The sequence below is a fragment of the Microtus pennsylvanicus genome, chromosome 8 (genome assembly GCF_037038515.1).
Source record: "Microtus pennsylvanicus isolate mMicPen1 chromosome 8, mMicPen1.hap1, whole genome shotgun sequence".
NCBI lineage: Eukaryota > Metazoa > Chordata > Mammalia > Rodentia > Cricetidae > Microtus > Microtus pennsylvanicus.
In genome coordinates, this window is record NC_134586.1 from 88185913 (window position 1) to 88206754 (window position 20842).

Below are 20842 nucleotides of genomic sequence, written 5' to 3' on the forward strand. Positions count from 1 at the left end.
TTGTCAAAAATCAGGTGTTTGTAGGTTTGCGGATTGATGTCTGAGTCTTTGATTCGATTCCATTGGTCCTCCTGTCTGCTTTTCTGCCAATACCAAGCTGTTTCATTATTGCAGTGCTGTAATAGTTTGAAGTCAGGGATGGTGACTCCTGAAGAAGTTCCTTTATAGTACAGGATAGTTTTGGCTATCCTGTTTTATTTTGTTTTTCCATATGAAGTTGAGTATTGTTCTTTTGAGGTCTGTAAAGAATTTTGCTGGGATTTTGATGGGGATTGCATTAAATTTGTAGATTGCTTTTAGTAAGATTGCCATTTTTATTATGTTAATTCTACCTACCCAAAAACATAGGAGATCTTTCCATTTTCTTGTGTCTTCTTCGATTTCTTTTTTCAAAGATTTAAAGTTCTTTGAAACAAACCAATCTCACTCATGAACATTGATGCAAAAATACTCAATAAAATACTGGCAAACCAAATCCAAGAACATCAGAAAATCACTCACCATGACCAAATAAGCTTCATCCCAGAGATGCAGGGATGGTTCAACATATGAAAATTTGTCAATGTAATCCACCATTTAAACAAACTGAAAGAAAAAAACACATGATCATCTCATTAGACACTGAAAAAGCCTTTGACAAAATTCAACACCCTAGCCAGGCGATGGTGGCGCACGCCTTTAATCCCAGCACTCGGGAGGCAGAGGCAGGCGGATCTCTGTAAATTCGAGACCAGCCTGGTCTACAGAGCTAGTTCCACAACAGGCTCCAAAGCCACAGAGAAACCCTGTCTCGAAAAACCAAAAAAAAAAAAATTTCAACATCCCTTCATGATAAAACTCTGGGAGAGAGCAGGGGTACAAAGAACATACCTAACCGTAATAAAGGCAGTATACAGCAAACCAACATCAAACTAAGTGGAGAGAAACTCAAAACGATTCCACTGAAATCAAGACCAGGACAAGGTTGTCCACTCTCTCCATATCTGTTCAATATAGTTCTTGAGGTCCTAGTTTAGAGCAATAAGACACCAGAAGGAGAACAAGGGGATACAAATCGGAAAAGAAGTCAAACTCTCACTGTTTGCTGATGATGTGATAGTTTACATAAGCGACCCCAAAAATTCTATCAGGAAACTCCTACAACTTATAAACACCTTCAAGAATGTAACAAGATGACTTACTGTTCCTCTCTCGTGTCTATCCCTGTCTCCCTTTTCTCTCTCTCTGTCTCCTTTAATAAATGTCTTCTTTATGCCTAAAAAAAAAAAGAATGTAACAAGATACAAGATTAACTTTAAAAAAAACAGTAGCCCTCCTTTCTACAGATGATAAGTGTCTCATATTTTGTTATAGCAGTTAAGAGCTGTTTTACATTGGCCAGTGGGTACGACCAGAGCTTCAGATGAGGAGCTGAGCCCCGGTTTCCTAACATGTACCTTTCATAGGTTGCTTGGGTTTGCCCACACCATGGTGACTGTATTCTAAGAGCAAATGGCTCAAGAGTAAGAATCAGGCAGTTGTAGCTCCCTGCCTGTCCTTGCTTTAGAACTCACACAACATAATTTTGCCTCAAACACAAGCCCACCTGGATTTCAGGGGGAGGAACTCTTCAGTTTCCAGAAGAAATGCACAGTGTTCAGGGGGATGTGGATTTCAGACGAGTATAAATGGGCTCTTAGGGATTAAGACATCGTGTGAAAATTTCAGATTGTGCTGAAGGGTTAAGACACCATAGGCAATATTCATATCATGTTTACAGATTAAGACATCACGTACGATATTTGGATCATGCTTAAGGATTAAGACATCATGTGCAATATTTGGATCATGCTTCTTGTTGGAACAAGTTTCTGGGAAGGCTCCTTGAATTTTATTTTTTCGACCTGTAGTATAATATCACTCTATTGAGGGAAAAAGGTCAAAATCATAATACAGCAAGAATATGTGGACTGGGAGCATTGCACCTATATTTGGAAACAACTCTGCAGCGACTTCTGATTCACCCGATATGTAAAATATGTTCATGGTCAGCAGGTCTTATTCCTCTAGGAACTGATTTGAAGTGTAGAATTGTCCTTAAATTACATCCAAGGATAGGTGAAGGTCTTGATGTACTAAAAACTGAGGAGAGGAGAGACAAGTTTTGTGTCCCCTATAGAATTGACCTATGACAGTGAGGTGGAAAGAGAACAGTAGCTATAGACTCTTCCATATCTAAGTAAAAAGAAGAGAAGTGACTTACCTGGGACAGTTCTGAAAATCTGTTAGGTGGATGTTGTAGGTTCTTGGCTAGGGTCTCAATCCTGTTGCCCAGGGATGGATCCTTAGGGCTCTTGGCTGTGTCTAGGTTTTTCGTTCTTCCCGCCAAGGCACCTTTCTTCCATAAAATGGCCTGCATTCGTGGTTTAACAATTCAAAGTTCTCTTTCCTTTTGGTCTTGGAGTGGCACTTCATTTGTATTTTAATAAATAAAGCTTGCCTGGAGATCAGGAAAGTCAAACAGCCACACTGGCCAGCCTTAAAGACCAGGCACCAATGGCACACATCTTTAATCCTAGTAGCCATACTAATTTGCCATTGAAACCAGGCGGTAGCAGTGCACGCCTTTAATCCCGGAACTACAGAGGATTATAAAACAGGAGGAGACACGTCTCAGGCTCAGTCTCATCCTGAGGTTTCCTGGAGGCAGGATTATCATTTCAGACTGAGGTTGAGGTAAGAGCCAGTGGTTGGCTGCTTTGCTCTTCAGATCTTCAGGTTGAACCCCAGTGTCTCTCTCTGAGTGTTTATTAATCATGCTTCATGGAAGTTCCTATTTATAATAATCCTCTCTTTCAAGTTATAGTTTTGCGTCAGAGGACAGGGGACACCCAGGATGAAGGAAAGTATAGGTTGAGACAGAAGGCACACTGTTGTTGGACCCTGTTCCTGGAGATCTCCTAATACACAGTCTGGCTCCACAGCATCATCCTCTGCAGGGAAGAAGTCAAGTCCTAACCCAAACCTAACACTGCTTTAATGTAGCAAGCCTGACAGTGGACAAGCAACAGAGATTCTCCGGGCTCTGAATGACTGCCCTTTTCATGTCTGTTCTTCTGTCTGTTGCATGGCATGATTGACCTGTGCCTCTTGAAGTACAGGATGAAATCTCCTATTTTTCTTGTCTGCAAAGAAAATAGAAATCTAATCTCTAGCTCACTTGGACCTTTACAGAATGTATAAAGCACACTTGTGAAAATCTGTTCAACACATCACTAATTGCGTCCACTTAGAAAAAACAGCTTTTTGAATAGTGGTGATTCTTGAATCTTTTATGTTTGAGACAGGGTCTCACTTTAGTTCAAACTTGTGAGCATCTTCCTGCCTTAGCCTCTTGAGTAGTGAAATTTTAAGTGTGTGTCACTGTACCTATCTTATGACACTTGACCCATTATTATTGTTGTTGTTGTTGTTGTTGTTGTTGTTGTTGTTGTTCTTCTTCTTCTTCTTCTTCTTCTTCTTCTTCTTCTTCTTCTTCTTCTTCTTCTTCTTCTTCTTCTTCTTCTTCTTCTTCTTCTTCTTCTTGTATTTTGACAGGGTTTCTTTGTGTACCCTTGACTGTCCTAGAACTCACTCTGTAGACCAGGCTGGCCTCCAATACCTATCTTGAGACACTTGAATCTCAATAAGATAAACTCCTATTCCAACACATGATTGAGAGATTACTGAAAGCAATAGAGTTGTTTGCAGATCCCCCTTGAGCTTGCTAGCAGATATTCTGTCTAAATGATGTAATATATAAAATGTAAATTACATGGTATAAATCTTGGAAACAGATAATGTGCCAAATTGAGTCTCTTCTTCCTAGTTCTTCCACGTCAGAAGAGTTTGCATTTTTCATTGGGTTTGAGAATGAAGCCAGGGCCAACATTGACTGTTAGGTAAACTTCTTATGCAAATCTGGTCAGATAGAAGAAATTTTATTTGTGTTGAATCAAAAACTGTAGTGATGGGGCTAGTAGGCCTGCTTTTCATCCCGCACAGCTAGCTTAGCCCCGGAAATAATAACATGGAAACTGTATTCTTTTAAACACTGCCTGGCCTGTTAGTTCTAGCCTCTTATCGGCTAATTCTCACATCTTGATTAACCCATTTCTAATAATCTGTGTACCACCACGAGGTGGTGGCTTACCAGGAAAGATTCAGCATGTCTGACCTGGCAGCTGGCTCCATAGCGTCTGACCTCACTTCCTTCTACCCAGCATCCTGTTCTATTTACTCCGCCTACCTAATTTTCTGTCCTATCAAAGGGCCAAGGCAGTTCCTTTATTTACCAATGAAAGTAACACATAGAGAGATGACCCTCCTCCATAAAAAAAACTGCAAAGACACATTAGACATGCTATTTGGGCTACTTCCTGGAAGATTCCTTTTGTTCCCTACTTCCCTAGCTGTACTCTTTCTCTGTGGCATCATTCATTCCTATGCAGCCTTCTCTATCTAGTCAGAGTGCACATATTCTCTGTAACCTGGGGATTTTGTGAGGTCATTGAAAGACTTAAGAAGGGGCAAAGCTTCTCACGCAAGTGTCTTCTGGATTTGATCCAGTGTCTCCACCAGCTGTAGAATAGTCCTCTCCACACACAAATCCGTTCCTGCTACATGTATTCCAAACTCTTCCAGACCACTGATCTGGGGGTGTCCCACCTTTCACTGGTTAACACTCAGGCTTTCTTCTTCCTCCGCGTTTTTGTCCATGTGACTCCCTTCTGCCAATAAGTGCAAGCATGCAACTAAACAAACAAAAACACAAGCAAACAAGACAACAAACCTTGCTAACCTTCAGGGCTCTGTTCTCATGCCTTTTCTTCTTGAAGAAGATATTCTGCCCTTTATCACTTGAGGTGTTGATCTTTTTGGAGTGCCATTTTCCTGTTCTGTATTTTTGAAATCCCCAAAGCTCAGCACCATCACCTAACCTCCCTTCCTCCCACATCTTTGCACTATAATAATGGTTCTCTCTCCTCTACTTCCAGAAAGCTTTCTTTGCAGTGTGGTGATGACAATCATCCAGATGAATATACATGAGGAGGAGGCAGGCTGTGTCTACAGCCAGTCTTTCTGTTATTCACATAAGTTCAAATAAGGCAATTGATTATCATAAGCTCTATGACCTTGGTTTAGACACTAAATCTGTAGGTGGAGTACACTTTGAACTAATAACCAACAAGACAGCTTCATTTTTTGCTTTGGCTAAAAAGGAGAAAGCTATTCAGAATATATAAATATCTCACGTAAGTAAAATTGAACCACATTTTATGCTCAGGATGGTTGTATCATTGGAGGGGATTAAAAGGAAGGGATGAGGGGCAGCTAGTTGAGCTAAGACTGTTTGAGGAATGGAACAACTGTAGCAGTGATAACGTCAAGCCCTAAAACCTTCCATGCCATTTGAGGGGAGCATGTTAGGTCACTGTCTAGTTTGTTGTTATAAATGACATTAATGTGGTTATGATCCTGTATAAGGCAGGGCATTCTGGAGATGGCCTTAGTGTTTCTAGGTCAGATGGGGTTTAATTCAGTATACCAATGTAGCAAGCGTTTCTCACCTGAGCATGTTATTTCATGATAAAGTCAGGTGATCGCTGCTCTGTCCAGCACCTCTACCTACTCCCCAAACCTGCTCAGATAGCCTCCCCCTCCCACTGTACTCCTACAGCCTTCTGGGAATTTGTTGATTGCAATATGTTTCAGATTATACTTACCTTTCCTGGAATGTACAGGGTATTCTTTAAAGATTTTCAGACTGTTTCTTAAATGCTTTGATGTCTTTTGCTCAATAATAAAATGTGAAATTTGCTTTTTTTTTCTTTTTATAATCACCTTTGTTTAATGAGGAAAGAGTAGAATTCAGGCAAAGATGAGAGCTGTTTGGTCTGAAGTATCCCCATTCCAGAAAGGAGTGAGATCACACGAATGAAAATTGACAGTGCTTCCTCATGGGGCAGGTGTCTACCGAGGATCCTTCTGAGGAAGGAAGGTGTGATGGACGATTGTAAGACAGGCTGTCTCAGGGCTTGCTGCTCTGGACATCACCTCAAACCCTGTGTCTTTAAAGACCAGGAGACAGAGGGAGAGCAGGGCAGTGCCCTCCCCCAAAGGAAGGGAGCCTGGATCCTCTTGAGCCAGGCGAGTGTAGCTGCCTTCTGGGGGTACACTACCAGGATCTACATCCCTTTTCCACCAAGAAGGAGCTCTCTGCTGAGAGGGTGAGCAGACGACAAACAGCTCTGTCCGTCTCTCACCACTGTCCTCACGGGCACTGCCGAGCTCCTGTTTCCCTGTCAGAAAGATGGGAAAGCCAGATGGGAAAAGAGTCAGAGAGTGTTTTGTGTAGCACAGCCCAGATCTGACCATAAGCACCGCTGTTCTGAGCTGAGACAGGGTCACTGTTCTTTCTGTGAGTGAATGTAATGGCATACATGGTCAGTCATTAGCTTCATGGGATTTCCTGCATGACTGTTTCTGAGAATGGGGTGAAGAAATATATTCAAGCTCAGACACTGCATGAGGTAGGTTTGACCTATCAGCCAGAGGTAAAGCAGCCACTGATCCTCTGAAGAGGGAGCAGGGAGAGGGGAGAAAAGGAATAGAAAGAGTAGGAGGCCCAATGATGAAAAGACAAGTGGGAAGGAGCAGGAACTCTGCCCTGAACTCAGTGGGTTGCTGGCCTGAAGCTCTCATGCTCTGCCTGGTCCAGGGAAGGGATTGGGAGAACAGAGAGAACTTGAGACAGTAATGGCTTTTCTCTCCAGGGAGAACCATAATCAACCTCATAAAGGGAGTCAGTGGAGAGGGGTGCCAGAGAAAGCAGATGGACAAACGGAGCCCCACCCAAGTGTTCAGGCCAAGTCAGTGAACATGGGAACATAGACTCCTTTGTGAACCAGCCGCGTGGGTTCATATGGCAAAGCGTGGACTGCCATGGGAGAGAGTACGTGGCGCCTTTCCGTGAAGACTGATCTCACGGTCAGTGCCAGTCTTCAAAGCACAGCTTGTTCAACTCCTCACATAGCAGCTTTGGAAAACAGGGATTTTCAACCTCAGGACAATTGACGTTCGAGGCGCAGGTAGTTCCTTCTTATAGAATATGTGGGAGCCTCCCTGGCTCTTCCTCATCAGAAGTCAATGGCACGCTTTCCCCAGGTGTGGTGACCAAGAGTGTTCTAGACATTGAGATCCATCCAATGAGATCATAAACCCCACTCCAGAGGAGAGCTACTGACTTGAGTGTTCTTAGGAAGGTTGTTTCTGTGTTAGTTTGCTCAACTATTTTCTAACCTTAGTTTTTAGTATTTTTATTATTATTGGACCTAGTTTGATTTTCTTTTGTTTGTTTTCCTTGGTGCTGGGGTTAAACTCATGGGCAGAGGTCCAGAACCTTTACGTAAGTAACCTATTTATTCATTTAACAAGCTTCTTCCCTGTTAAAGTGGTAACGGTAACAAGAAAAGACAATTTGGGTCTCCAAATCAGGCAACACTTGAACAAGACAAACAAACAGTGTTTTATGGATACAACATTGACACTGGAGTCAGAGAACCTGTGCCGAGGTCCCTGCATGTGTGGCTGTGTCAACCAACCCCTTGGAGCCTCTACATGACTGTAACAGCCTCTAAGGACTGCAGTCCTTAGCTATGAGGAAGGTCATTTTGTTTTCCCACTTCTATGAACCCAACAGTAACTAGTAACAAAACTGCTGCCAGGAAGCTTCCTGTAGTTTCTCCTAACACACTGAGAATCACATCAAACAGCCTGAACTGATGATTTCCATTAATGATCCCGTAGAGATGAGCAGATATGTGTTTAAAAAGAGATGGAAACAGCAATGCAGGAACTCTTAAATTGATTTGGTGATTCATATATGATTGGCATAAACAGTAGAAACAGGGAGATACAAAATACTTGTAGCCTGTGTCTAAAACATAAAATAACATAGAGAAACTAAAACTTAAGAAGATAAGCAGCCCTGCCTCGGGAGAACTGCTGTAATGGTGAACTATTGCAAGTGCATTCAGTGGGCGGGGGGTGGTCCATAGACCAGAGGAGCGGACTGGCTCGGAGGGATTGACTTTAGGCTGGCTGGATTTAGTGTGTTCTCATAGAGGATGAGTTCTCTTCTAGGATTAGAAGATTAGAAACATTAATCTCTGTTAATTGTCCTACCTTTCAAACCATTGCAACAGCAGTTAGTTTTCAACACAGCCTTCCATGGGGCCAGACCACACCCAAATCATTTCAGATGCTTCCTCCATCTTCCTTAGCTCCTCATCCCGTCTTATTTTCCTGGCATCACTGATCTTATCATTTGTTATTTTCCTGTTGTCTGTGCCTGAGTCACAGCACACACACAAACCATTTGCTCTCTGCCGCCTCCAACTTGACTCTTCTTTCCTGACTCATCAGAATTTGTAGGTGCTGGATTCTATTAATATAGATAATTTTATTTATTAACAATCCAATTATTCCCTAAATTACAAAAGGTAATTATAAAAGTATGTTAGGTAGGCCAGTTATACATAATCCTTCACAGTGGCTCTAGAACTTAGGGATCATATCACACATTCAAGAAATTTAGGTGGGACAGAGTGGGTTAAAGGTTATTCGTAGTAAACTTTAAAAAGTAAATACACCAAAAGAATGTGATGCTCGGAGAAGTTCAAAAACACACATAAAACCACACATCCAACAGTGGAATTGTGTTTAAGATGGCTTAGTAAGCTTTTTCAAAGTGCCCCAGTGTCTCAAAGGAGCACCTGTCAGTGTCGTTTATGCCCTAAATGGTTTTATTATTACAAATAGAAACCAAGCTCATCAGCAGTAACTCATTCTCCTGTCTGCAACTCCTGGTGACCTTTAATCTACTCACTGAATCTACACATTTTCATATTCTAGATATTTCTTGAGGCATACTCATATGACATTGTCCTTTGAGGGAGGCCTGGATAATTTCCCTGAGTGTAAACTTTACAGGGTTCATCCATGTTGTTGCATGTATCACAACTTCATTCTTTCCCATGAGTGATATTCCATTGTGTGAATATATACCATGTTAAACATCCATTGGCTTACAGGTGAGCACACAGAGAATCTCCCTCTGGTCTGCTATGAACAGTGCTAACGATGTACTATAGACACAGGTATAGAAGCATCTGGGTCTCTTTTCAGTTCTTTTCATCAACTTCCTGTATGTGGACTTTCTCGAATAGTGTGGTAATTCTGTGTTTACAGTTTTGAAGAACCAGCAAACCATTTTCTAGAGTGGTGGCACCATTGTGGGCTCCAGCTCACAAGGAAAAAACATTCCATTTTCGCCACATCATTACCAAAAGTTATCTCTGCCTCTTTTGAATGTAAGATACTATTTTTGATCATATCCAGAGAGCAAAATTATACTTCCAGAGTGCCCCCAACTACTTATGGGCAGACTTGGGGGCTCGATTCCATCTACTGTTGGTACAGAGAAGTAATCAGTATAAAACTTTACCTGCAGATGCAGTGGCTATGATCCCCATATTTCACCACATCCATATTCTCATATAAGTGATTCATATCAACATGGAAGAAATGGTCTGAAAAAGCAGGGCTGGAAAAAATATTTGAGCCATTAGTCCTGCCAATTCAACACCAGGGCATCTTGACCGCGAGTTTGGAAATACAAGAAACAAGCCATAAACTTCTGCACTCTGGGAATGATTGCATCTGGCGCAAGAAGAGGCTGGTGGACAGAGCCCATCAAACAGCCACAGCCAATCCTTGGGGTGCATTTCCAGGCTGCCTGAGAGGAGGATAATCAGAGCCCAGGAGCCTGTGCAAGCATTGTCAACAGGAAGAAAGCAGCAAGGACCACATGAAAGGGTTACAGAAATGGACAAGGATGGACCCAGGACTCAAATGGGACAAAGAAAGGTTTACTGCCAAAGGACAAAGAAGGAGGAACAACAGATCATTGCTTCTAGGGATAGTCAGCTAAAAGTGACTGTGGATGTGGATGACTGGGTGGGAGAATCCACAGATTCTGCGCTGTAAGTGCTGCTTCTCCAACTTTATGGCACGTAAGAGTAAGACAGAGCAGTGGCTAGAATGTGGATCCTGGCAGAGCTGGTCTGTGTGAAGTGGAAGTCTATGTGCCTAACAAGATTGTAGGTGATTTCATTATGATGGGCCTCCCACATCTGAGTGTCAAAGCAGTCAGTTAAGGATGAGGTAGGAAAACAACAGAGAAGGAAATGATGGGGGATAGAGGAGCGTAAGCCTCAGTAGGTCCTTTCTCACTATTCTGTGGTAACCTTTGGGTCCTTTGACAACTAACTTTGATTTGGGACCATGACAGAATCCCCCCTATCTCTAGGGATTTACTCCAGTGGCTATGGGTGTCTCTGCTGTCTGTGTGATAAAGGGTAATGCAGAGCTAGTGTTTTATTCTTTCTAATTTGTGGACTGAAACACCATGGCTAAAGGGCTGTGGACCTTTTACAGCAGAGCCATTACTGCTTCAAGGATAGGGATGGAGCAGGAGAAGCTGCATAGAATGTAAGTGGGTGGCTTGGCATCTCTGAGATAGTCTTAGAGATGTCTAGATGTCTGTTATTTTTGTCAGCCTGTGAGAGTTAAGGAACTATGTCAAGGAACTTTTCATATACTCTTCTTAACAGTTAGGCCTTCATTGCATGTCTGTGTTCTACAAACTAGAGAGACATAAGGTCTTCAGAGTTACAGAGAGTGTCCTTGAGAGTTACAATGTCCTACAAATACTATTGTCAAATCAAAAGCACTCTAAACCGGGCATAGTGGTCCATGTCTATAATCTCAGCTCTCACAAAAGTGAGACAGGAGGTTGAACAATTCAAGGGTAGTATAAATTACATAGTAAGAGAATGCACCCCACTTGCCACCCCCAAGCACTTCAAACCAAGTGGTAAGTTAAGACAAAGTGAGTTTAAAGGCTCATTAAAGATGGCACCATATTTGCCAGGTCGTGGTGGCACATGCCTTTTTATCCCAGTTCTTGGTAGGCAGAGGCAGGCAGAACTGTGAGTTCAAGGCCAACCTAGTCTATAGAGCAAGTTCCAGGACAGGCTTCAAAAGCTACACAGAGAAACCCTGTCTCAAAACAAAACAAAACAAAAAAATGACATGGTATTCACTGCTCGTGAACTTGTGATATATTTCATGTCCCATGTAGAGTTCATGCTTCCTTGGTTCTCCCATATGTTCCTACCCATTCTGGATACACAAAAGATGCATATTGTCTGCTTATTACAAGATTCATATTTCTGTGCTTCACCTATCATAATTTGTGTGTTTCTTTCATTTTATTATTGTAGGATTTAATAATCTTTTAAAAATCACAAATATTCACTTGTTTCCCTTAGGCAGTTTGCATAATATTTGAGAAGCAACTAAGAAAGCCTCTGAATGTAATCCAAAGACTCTGACTCCTTTCTTAAACTGTGATCTCTCTCTCTCTCTCTCTCTCTCTCTCTCTCTCTCTCTCTCTCTCTCTCTCTGTCTCTCTCTCTGTCTGTCTGTCTCTCTCTGTCTCTCTCTCTCTCTCTCTCTCTCTCTCTCTCTCTGTCTCTCTCTCTCTGTCTCTCTCTCTGTCTCTCTCTCTCTCTCATTGTTTAGAGCACCACAGATCACAACCAGGGAAGCCAGCACTATTCTTTTCCACCAAAGCCAGGTTGAATCCCACATGTTGAACAGTGAAGACAGTTTAAATATATGACAGCAAGATGGGGAGCTCTTTGGAGGCCATCCTGGCACAAACCTCAATGGAAAGGGTGTTTGTTTAGACACTACCACCACACTGGATGACATTAGGCTCTTACTAAATACACCTGTGTAATTAAGGGGACTGAGGGAAAGTGCTGCATATGAATTCTGTATAAAGACCAAACCACAAATGAAATAAAAATTGGAAACATCTTGTCATTTTGCATTTGAGACTCCCCATATAATTAATGGGCAAAAGCAAAACCTTAAATTGTCCTCATAAAATGAAAATAGTTATTGTGAAAAACTTTATTCCTCTCATTTAATAAAAATCATTAGGCTTTGTTTTATGTGGGAAAAGGGAATCAAAGGCATAAAGACCAGTAACTTAAAGACAAAACAATATTTTAGTGAATTTTCATAATTAAAATAGTTCAAGGACTTTTTAAAGTTCAGAAACAGAAAGTGGACATATTTAAAAAGACACAGTATGAAAGAGAAGAAAATTCAAATAACCACAAATCTTTATTTTCCTTCCACCACCGACTGTGCTTGATAGAAAAGCAGAGATGAAGGCTGGAGAGATGGCTCAGAGGTTAAAAGCACTGGGTGTCCTTCCAGAGGTCCTGAGTTCAATTCCCAGCAACCACATGGTGACTCACAACCATCTGTAATGAGATCTGGTGCCCTCTCCTGGCCTGCAGGCATCCATGCAGGTAGAACACTATGTACATAATGAATAAATAAATCTTTTTTAAAAAAAGAAGAAAGAAAGGCAGAGATGAATCATTTTCATTAGCTAAGCGTATTCTAATGTTCTGTTGGCTCAATGGAAATCGTGTTACAGTTCCCAGTGGAACCATTTAAGCTTGTGTTCTTTATGTGACTCTGTATAAATATCTAACTTCAGAATTTTAACCGAGATACAAATCAAACAGAATTAGTTCATTTCATCTTTCAGTAAGACATTGTTCAACTAAGGCGCAGGTGTACTCTTTGGAAAGATGCCAATCAAAAAATACTTGAAACCAAGTATAGAGAAATTACCAAAATTCACCGAAGAGCATAGGATAGGGTTTTAATTACTTAAAAAGCAATTTATTCAAATAGCCAGGAGGATTTTTTTTATCTCAGTCGAAAATGTTTGGGTAGGTTTCGTTTTTCCTTTCTTTACTCTTGCATGTGTGTGTGTGTGTGTGTGTGTGTGTGTGTGTGTGTGTGTGTGTGTAAATCTTTTTGTGTTTTATTTCCTTTCCCAAAGCACCATATTGTTTTTTGCCTTGTGCCAATAAATACAAAGTTCCTTTGAGTTGAAATATGGACAAACAAGAAAAACACTCCTTCGCTGTCCAGATACTCTCAACTCCTCCGTCCACAGCTCTGAGGATAAACAATACTCTTGTTGCTTTGTTCTGCGGATCAAGCCAAACCCTCTGAAGATTAGAATTTCTTACAGGGCTTCCAATAATAATATTCAATAGAAGGAAAAGATGTAGCAGTTTTTCCAGATCACAGTGATGCAGGTTCTTGGACATTTGTTGTCATCCAGGCTTGAACTGTTTAGTCCTCATCAGAACGCCACGTAGTTGACGTCAGCAAGCAGGTCATTGTTCTCACTTTATAGTCCTGATCTCTAACCATCAGAGTGCGCTTTCTCTACCACTTGGATCCTGCCTTGGACGGACTGTGAAACATGCTCCCCTACTCCTCCATTTTGTCTCACAAGGACCTTGAAATGCAAGAAAGCCGCTTCTGTGTTCTACTTTTTGTTTTTTAATACACTACAATCAGCTCAGTTGCCTTAACTTTACAATCTAGAAATGCAACTCCAGGCTCTCTTCCTTGAATTCTGGGGCACAAGACCTGGGAGCATTCTTGCTGTTATTGCAGAAAATCTTTCTTGTAAAAAGATAGTTAGAGAAACGACACAGTCTTGGCATCCCCTCCCCAGTCGTCATCTCATGCTGGATTCAGACTGAGCCAGTAGCAGCCATGTAACGGGAAGTAAAGCATTAGCTGGAGAGCCATCAGAATTCCTTGTGTGTTTTCTAGGCTTGTTGAACTCGATTGTATCAAAGTTCTGGGAATATCCACGAATCCCGGGACTCACATGTTTCTATAGATTGACAAAGGGCAGGCAGGGATGTGGGCATCTTTCTTATTCACAAGTGTGTGACTCTGATCAGATGTTTAGACTCTTTCTGCTCACTGTTTAGATGTCATCAAATGGTGGCATATACGAGACAACCTCAGACAAAGGTACTCTCAAGCTGAGAGCCATGGGTCTAGGCTGAGGTTACCATTTGGAAAACCATCTGGAATTTGGAAAACTGTCTGGAATTTGTCGAATACCACTCCATCCCAGGGAAGAAAGGACACATTCGGCACCTTTTTCCCTCTTGTGTGCTGTGGATGATAGTAACAAATCTGGAATTTCTTGAATCTCACAGTGTTAAGTTACCACATTTCTCTCAGGTCTCCTATAGTCTAAGCAACCCCTAAATCCCCTGGTGTTGGACTTATAGTGTGGTGACATTTTTGAAGAGTCTGATCAGGTATTTTGCAGAATGTTTTCCAATTTGAATGTGTCTTATTATTTTCTTATTAGATGCATGTATGTATTTTTGGTAAGAACACTTAATTCTCAACAGCATGTTTCTCTCTGAGCCACAACTGAGTCACATGGTTTGCTGACACACAGATGCATCTCTAGAGTATTTTAAAGAACATGCCATCAGATTTCGTCCCCACACACTCTTTCCTGTGTACCCAGTATTTGTTGAGCACATTTGCATTCTTTCAGCAAGGGAATGGCTCGGGCCCCAGCCCTCCTGCTTCGGGTCCTGTCTCCTCTGGCGTGTGAAGGCTGAGAACAGCAGTCAGGTACAAAGAAGGCCCAGGCTGTAGAAAGAGGCTGAGTGAGCAAGGCTGGGAACTGTCTCACAGAACTCCCCTTGCCAGTCTGACCTTTGACCAGCAGTCTGTAGAGCAGCTTCCTGTAGACTCTAAGAGATAGCATTGGTTGTTTCCTTGCAAACCTGCAAGGAAGAAAAGGGAAGGAAGAAGGGAAGGAGGGAGGGTGGGAGGGTAGGAGGGAGGGAGGGAGGGAGGGAGGGAGGGAGGGAGGGAGGGAGGGAGGGAGGGAGGGAGAGAGGGAGGGAGGGAGAGAAGAAGGTAGAAGTTTGCATGTGGTTCTGACCATTCTTCAATCACAGAATTCTCCTGGAAATGGTCACTTAGATGAATCTTGTGCATGGTGCACCAGTCCTCAACTCCTGCCTCCCCATGCCTGCCTCTGCCCCAGTTAAGTGGCAGATAAACTGTCAGTTTAGGCCATCATCAGCTGGTGTAGGAGTGGCTCTGGCTAGGAGTGAGCATCTGTTCTCATGTTAGGAGCCACCTGGGAACTGAGACAGAACAGGTGTGAAAATAAACAAGTGGAGGAAAACACACATAGTCTCAGCCAGCTTCTCACCCATGGTGTCCTTAGGGCATCAGGCTTTGGAGAGTTGCCCTTGAACTTTCACATGCCACACACCTGCATTTCACCCATCACGTGCTCTTAGTACATATCTGAACCCTACATCACCCTGAAGTAGACAGGGGAAAATCCAGAGGGCACTGAATATATCAGTGGTGACAGGGGGCCTACTGCCCTTATCCCCTGTGCACTGTGGGAAATAAGAAAGATAAGTCAAGCAGTCACATCCCTGAGAATGTGAGCCAGGCCCACGATTGCCACAGACAAGAGAAGAGGGCATCAGGGTGGAACCTGGCTCCTTTTCAAGGTTAAGTCCATTTACAAGACATGGCACCTTACAAAACCAGTGACCCAGGGTTCTGGGACACTGGCAATACTCAAGGTTGCTCTTGCTGGATGAACTTAAACTTTGTGTCAGGTCATCAGGCCTAGGACTGTTTCTGCCTTTTTTTCAAGGTGCTGAACCGATGAAGACATAGACAACATTATATATGTGCATTCAAGTTGCGGCCTGGCATGTGGCAGTCTGTGCTGGTGCCAAATGAATGACTGGGTGAATGTGAGTATAAGTGTACTTTCCAATCTGTAAGAGACTTGTATGGCATTCCCTGACTTCTCTGTTGTTCTGTAGAGGCTGTGTTCAATATCAGCAACCCTTCTTCCCTCTATGCCAAAGCCTGAACTCTTTTTCTGGGAGGCTGCTTAGTTCTTAGCCTGTGGCCCACAGACAGCTCCAACAGAATACCAGGATCAACTGCTGGTTTGGAGCCTGATGAAAAAATCTCAATCTCTCTTTCTCTCTCTCTCTCTCTCTCTCTCTCTCTCTCTCTCTCTCTCTCTCTCTCTCTCTGTGTGTGTGTGTGTGTGTGTTATGCTGCTTTTATTATGATCTTAACATACCCTCTTAACATCTTTCACTGTACCAAGAACTGAGACAGGTGGTATAATATGGAGCATAGGGCAAATGTGTGACAAAAACCAGTGCAGTGATGGGATGGTGGTGCCCATTTTATGGGTAGAGGTACAGAAGTGTGCCACTGCAGGGGAACCATTTTAGGGTCTGTAGGATGATGGTTTGGGCCATTGCTTCATCTTCAGACTGACTCATTGCTCAATCTATCCATCCATCCATCTATCTATCTATCTATCTATCTATCTATCTATCTATCTATCTATCTATTAAAAGACCTGACCTTCAAACATGGGTTACATATAAATCCTTTCCCCCAGTCTAGTTGATCAAGCCCAGGTCATACACCACCTCTGGCCTAGCAACAGTTGTGGGCACCATCAAACGTTGATGTCATGAACCAAACAGGAAGTCATTTTGTGCTACTATTGGAGTGAAAGTCTGGGTTGGACGAGTGTCCTTTGAGAATGGAGGGGAGAAAAGAGGTGGTAGGCAGGCAAGTCTCCTTTACCCTGTGCACATCCGCCATGTGTGCTGTGCAGTGCAGCCTGGGTGGCTCCTCTCCTTGGGCTCTTGCAATTTCCACCTGAGAGGATCTCCTATCCATAAAGACATTTTGTTCTGTGGCTCTGCATCCAGGAACAGTGCCACCTCTACAAAATGCCTGTCTTTGTTTGCCCATTAACTGGCTAAAGGTTCCATGCTCATGCCTCACAATGTCTCCTTTAGTTTCAAGGATCAAGGCAGGTCAAGAATCACTGACATGTATTTAATTTGCTGGTTGATCCTATCTCTTATGGTGGAACAGAGGTGCTGTGTCCTTACTCTATCCATGAGAAAGACGTGTGTGGGCCAGGAAGTCACAATCTCAGGGGCCGATATTTCAGACCTGTTGGAAGATCATCAGAACTGATGCTGATGTCCTCTGACGGCAGAAGAACGGGCTTGTCAAGAAAACTCGGTGAGATGAAATGCCTGGACCTGAAGTCTACACCCTCTTTCACTAGTGCTGTGAACTTTGCAAGGTTTCTTTGTTATGGTTCCAGAATTTAAAAAAGAATGTAGTAAAATACATGAAATTCTATTGTCATTTGAAGTGTACAGTTTAGTGGGTATGAGTTACATCCATGCTGTGGTGGGGCTGGCCTGGCACACATAAGATCCTACATTTGATCCCCAACACCAAAGTAAGAAAAAAACAGATAATATTCTTTGCCTAGAGAAGGGTAGAGACTCCAAATGGATAGAGACTAGAAATGAGATGGACCTTTTGTAGGAGATAAACATGACCACAGAGACTTTCACTCATGTACTACAGGAACACTGCATCCAAACTGGGCAGCTGCTGCCATCCCTGACACCAAGGTGAGTCACTCTGATGGGACTTCATATCTCTGAAGGTCATATTGGTCATAGTCCTTTGTGAGGGCCGGGTCATGTCACAGCTGCATCTCTGTAGGAAGAAGTGAGTGGAGGAGCCAAGAGCACACTACATTCTGTCAGAAGAGGAGCTGCAACAGTTAAGGAAGAGCTGTCTGGAGGACCAAGCCAGAATGGCCTGGCGTATTTGCTCTGAAATGTGTCATTGGCCTCAAAGGAGAAGCCACTCGATGGTCTTTATGCCTTTAGTCTTCAGAGGCTAAGCCATGCGGCCTCCGGAGCAGAACCCATGCTTTCTGCAGTGGGATGGGTCCTGCTCTGCCCAGTCACCATAGGAAGATGAAATCCTATCAAGAGTAGCCACTTGGTGATAGAAAGAAAGAAAGAAAGAAAGAAAGAAAGAAAGAAAGAAAGAAAGAAAGAAAGGAAGGAAGGAAGGAAGAAAGAACTGAAATTGTTGCATTTTCTGGTTACAGTTATTCACAGCCATACAAGTTCACATTCTAAAAGAAGAGAAGTCTTTGTCTTAAAAATAAATTACACAAGGATTATTATCTTGTTGGAAAATTTTACAAAATGAAAATGACTCAGATGGGGTTCTTAAATAAATTAGTTGGGTTTAAATCTTCGTCTTTCTTGTCTGTAGGGAGTGTAGCATAACCACTAAGAAGGAAAATACCTATAAACCATCCTGGACCTTGGCATCCAGAACGAGGGCAGAATTAATGCCTCTCCTGGAGTGATATTTCAATATTATTTTAACAAATAAAGCTTGCCTGAAGATCTGAGAGTAAAACAGCCTCAGTGATCAACCACTAAAAACCAGGCAGGTGGGGCTGGAGAGATGGCTCCGAGGTTAAGAACACTGGCTGCTCTTCCAGAGGTCCTGAGTTTAATTCCCAGCAACCACATGATGGCTCACAACTATCTGTAATGAGGTCTGGTGCCCTATTCTGACATAGAGGTGTACATGCAGAAGGAATATTGTATACATAATAAATACTTTCTTAAAAACTAGGCAGGTAACACACACCTTTAATCCCAGTAGCCACACTAGTTGCCAGAGAAACTGGGCAATACCAGTTCCTTTAATACCCTCCCTAGAGAGGATTATAAAACTGAAGGAGATGGCTCTCAATCTCAGTCTCATTCTAAGATTTCTAGAGGCTGGGTCTCCATTTTGGACTGAGGTCGAGGCAAGAACCAGTGGCTGTCTGTTTTGCTTTTCAGATCTTCAGGTTAAACCCCAGTATCTGTCCCCGAGTTATCATTAGTGGTAGTAGTAGTAATTGTGCTTCACTCTCCCTAACAAGAAAACGCAGCATGAAGTCAACACTGTCCTGGAAGGACCCCAGCAGGTGCAGCCCAAATGATTTCTCTTTCCCAGTCATTGACAAGAGGTCCCAAAGGATGGACAGGCAACAAGAAATCAAACCAAACACCTCTGTAGAGCAGGAATTCTGGAGATGAGAGACAGGCTTGCACCCTGCTCATCCCACACGAAGGGCCACAACTACCGGTCTAGGAGTAAGTACCTCCTGCATTTCAGGTCCAGGCTGTGTGTTTGGGTCTGAGAAAAACATTTATGTGTGGCTTCACTTCCCGTCGCTGTCACACTGCCAAAATATAACAGCAACACGCACAGTGGAAGGCACACTTAAGCCAGCACAGATTCCACAGCAAAGCATAAGCACCCATCGCCTCTTGGAGGGGGCTTTGCCTTCCTGGCCAATGGGCTTCAATCCCCTTGGAGCAGCCCCAGGACACACAAGTCCTGACAGCCTCCTTCTTGCCTCTTGGGGCATCCTCTTGGCACCCTAGGCTGCCTCTGCTACCCAAGTGCAGCCTTTGCTAACTTCCTCCTGCACCACCCTCTAGATGCTTCTAAACCCTGCAGATCCTACCCTGTTACTCACACCACCAAGAGAAAAATATCCTTTCTACTTCGCAGACCATTCCTAATTGGAATTGATTTTTTTTAAGTCGGGATTAACACAACCCCCTCTTTGGATAAAGTTTCCTTTTCAAAACCGAGACAGCACCACATCAGGCTTGTAGAGGGGATGGGTGCTTTCTTCCCCCAGTGGTTCCTTACTTTTTGTAGATTCCCAGTGCATACCTCCAGAGAATCTGGGTACCACAGCCCTGAAGTGGGACTCAGGGTCCAGGAGTAGGAATTCAACCATCCCATGGTGCCACACCTCCTCCAACTAAAAGAAGAATCCAACGCTAACCATAACATTTCAACTTGGATTTAGTGTCAATTACTGCAGCATAAACACAGACACCTTCTTAAAGAGACAGCGGTTTGTATGGATGTTAGCAAACAAGCATAGCTGTGATATCAGTCGTCACATTTGCACAAGACTTTTCTCACCTGCCGTCCCTGGCAAGTGTGTGCGTGTGTGTGTGTGTGTGTGTGTGTGTGTGTGTGTGTGTGTGTGTGTGTGTAGTGCGGAAATGTGAGTGTGAACTGTGTGCTCTCCTCTGTTCTGGAGTAGCCCATATGCACCATTCCTCTGGCCTGGTCGGGGCTGCTCTTCATCTGGGGTCCTGAGTGACAAGGCCCTCCCCAGAAGACATGCTACCTACAGCGGCAGGCCTCCACCACCTTGTCCCTGTACTGCTTGAAGATCACGTCTAATGGTGCAATGATCCAGACTCCCCAACCCAGCTCCTTAAGTCCCCGTGCGAAGGCTTAGTGTTGCAGCGACTCCCACCCTATCCCTTCCACTGCAGCTCTGAGCTCCCAGGATACCCGTCAGCGCCTGGGTCCACCGGGAGTTGTTGCTTCCCCAGCTCCTGGTCCTAGATCCGGTGGCTGTTCTGCGGTAGCCTGGAGCGCGCGGGCCTGGTCGCGGATTTCCCGGAACAGACTCTTTTTTTCCTCTGTGTACTGGAGGAGCTCACCAGCAGCTCGCGCTCCTTGCTCCTCGCTCCTCGGCACCAGAGTCATTGCCACTGCCACCCCTGGCCAGCCGGAAGTATGAACTTGCAGGAGACGCAGGGCTCGCGACGGTGGCTGTGCACAGCGTCTGTCAAGTCCAACTCTTCCCAGCACACGACTTCTAGGGGCTCGGCAGTCCGCAAGTATGGCAGGCGAGACACACGTATAGATGCTGCAGCGGAGAGGAGTCGCACTGTCCGGGTCTGTCTCTGGAGACCTCCAGTGCTGCACGCCAGGCTCAGCATTCACTACCTCCCTGGGGGGAGGCTGGATACATCGAGTAGAAAGCTCTGGCCGGGCTCAGCCGCTGGTTCTATTCCTCTGCTTGGAAGAACAGAAACAGAAAGAGTGGAGCACAGTATGGTTGGGT

At 43.6% G+C, this 20842-nt stretch overlaps 1 pseudogene; it reads right to left on the reverse strand.

Moving 5' to 3' along the window:
- LOC142855368 (growth/differentiation factor 7-like) overlaps positions 1-20842 on the reverse strand; it is a 36476-nt pseudogene that overhangs the window by 15568 nt on the left and 66 nt on the right.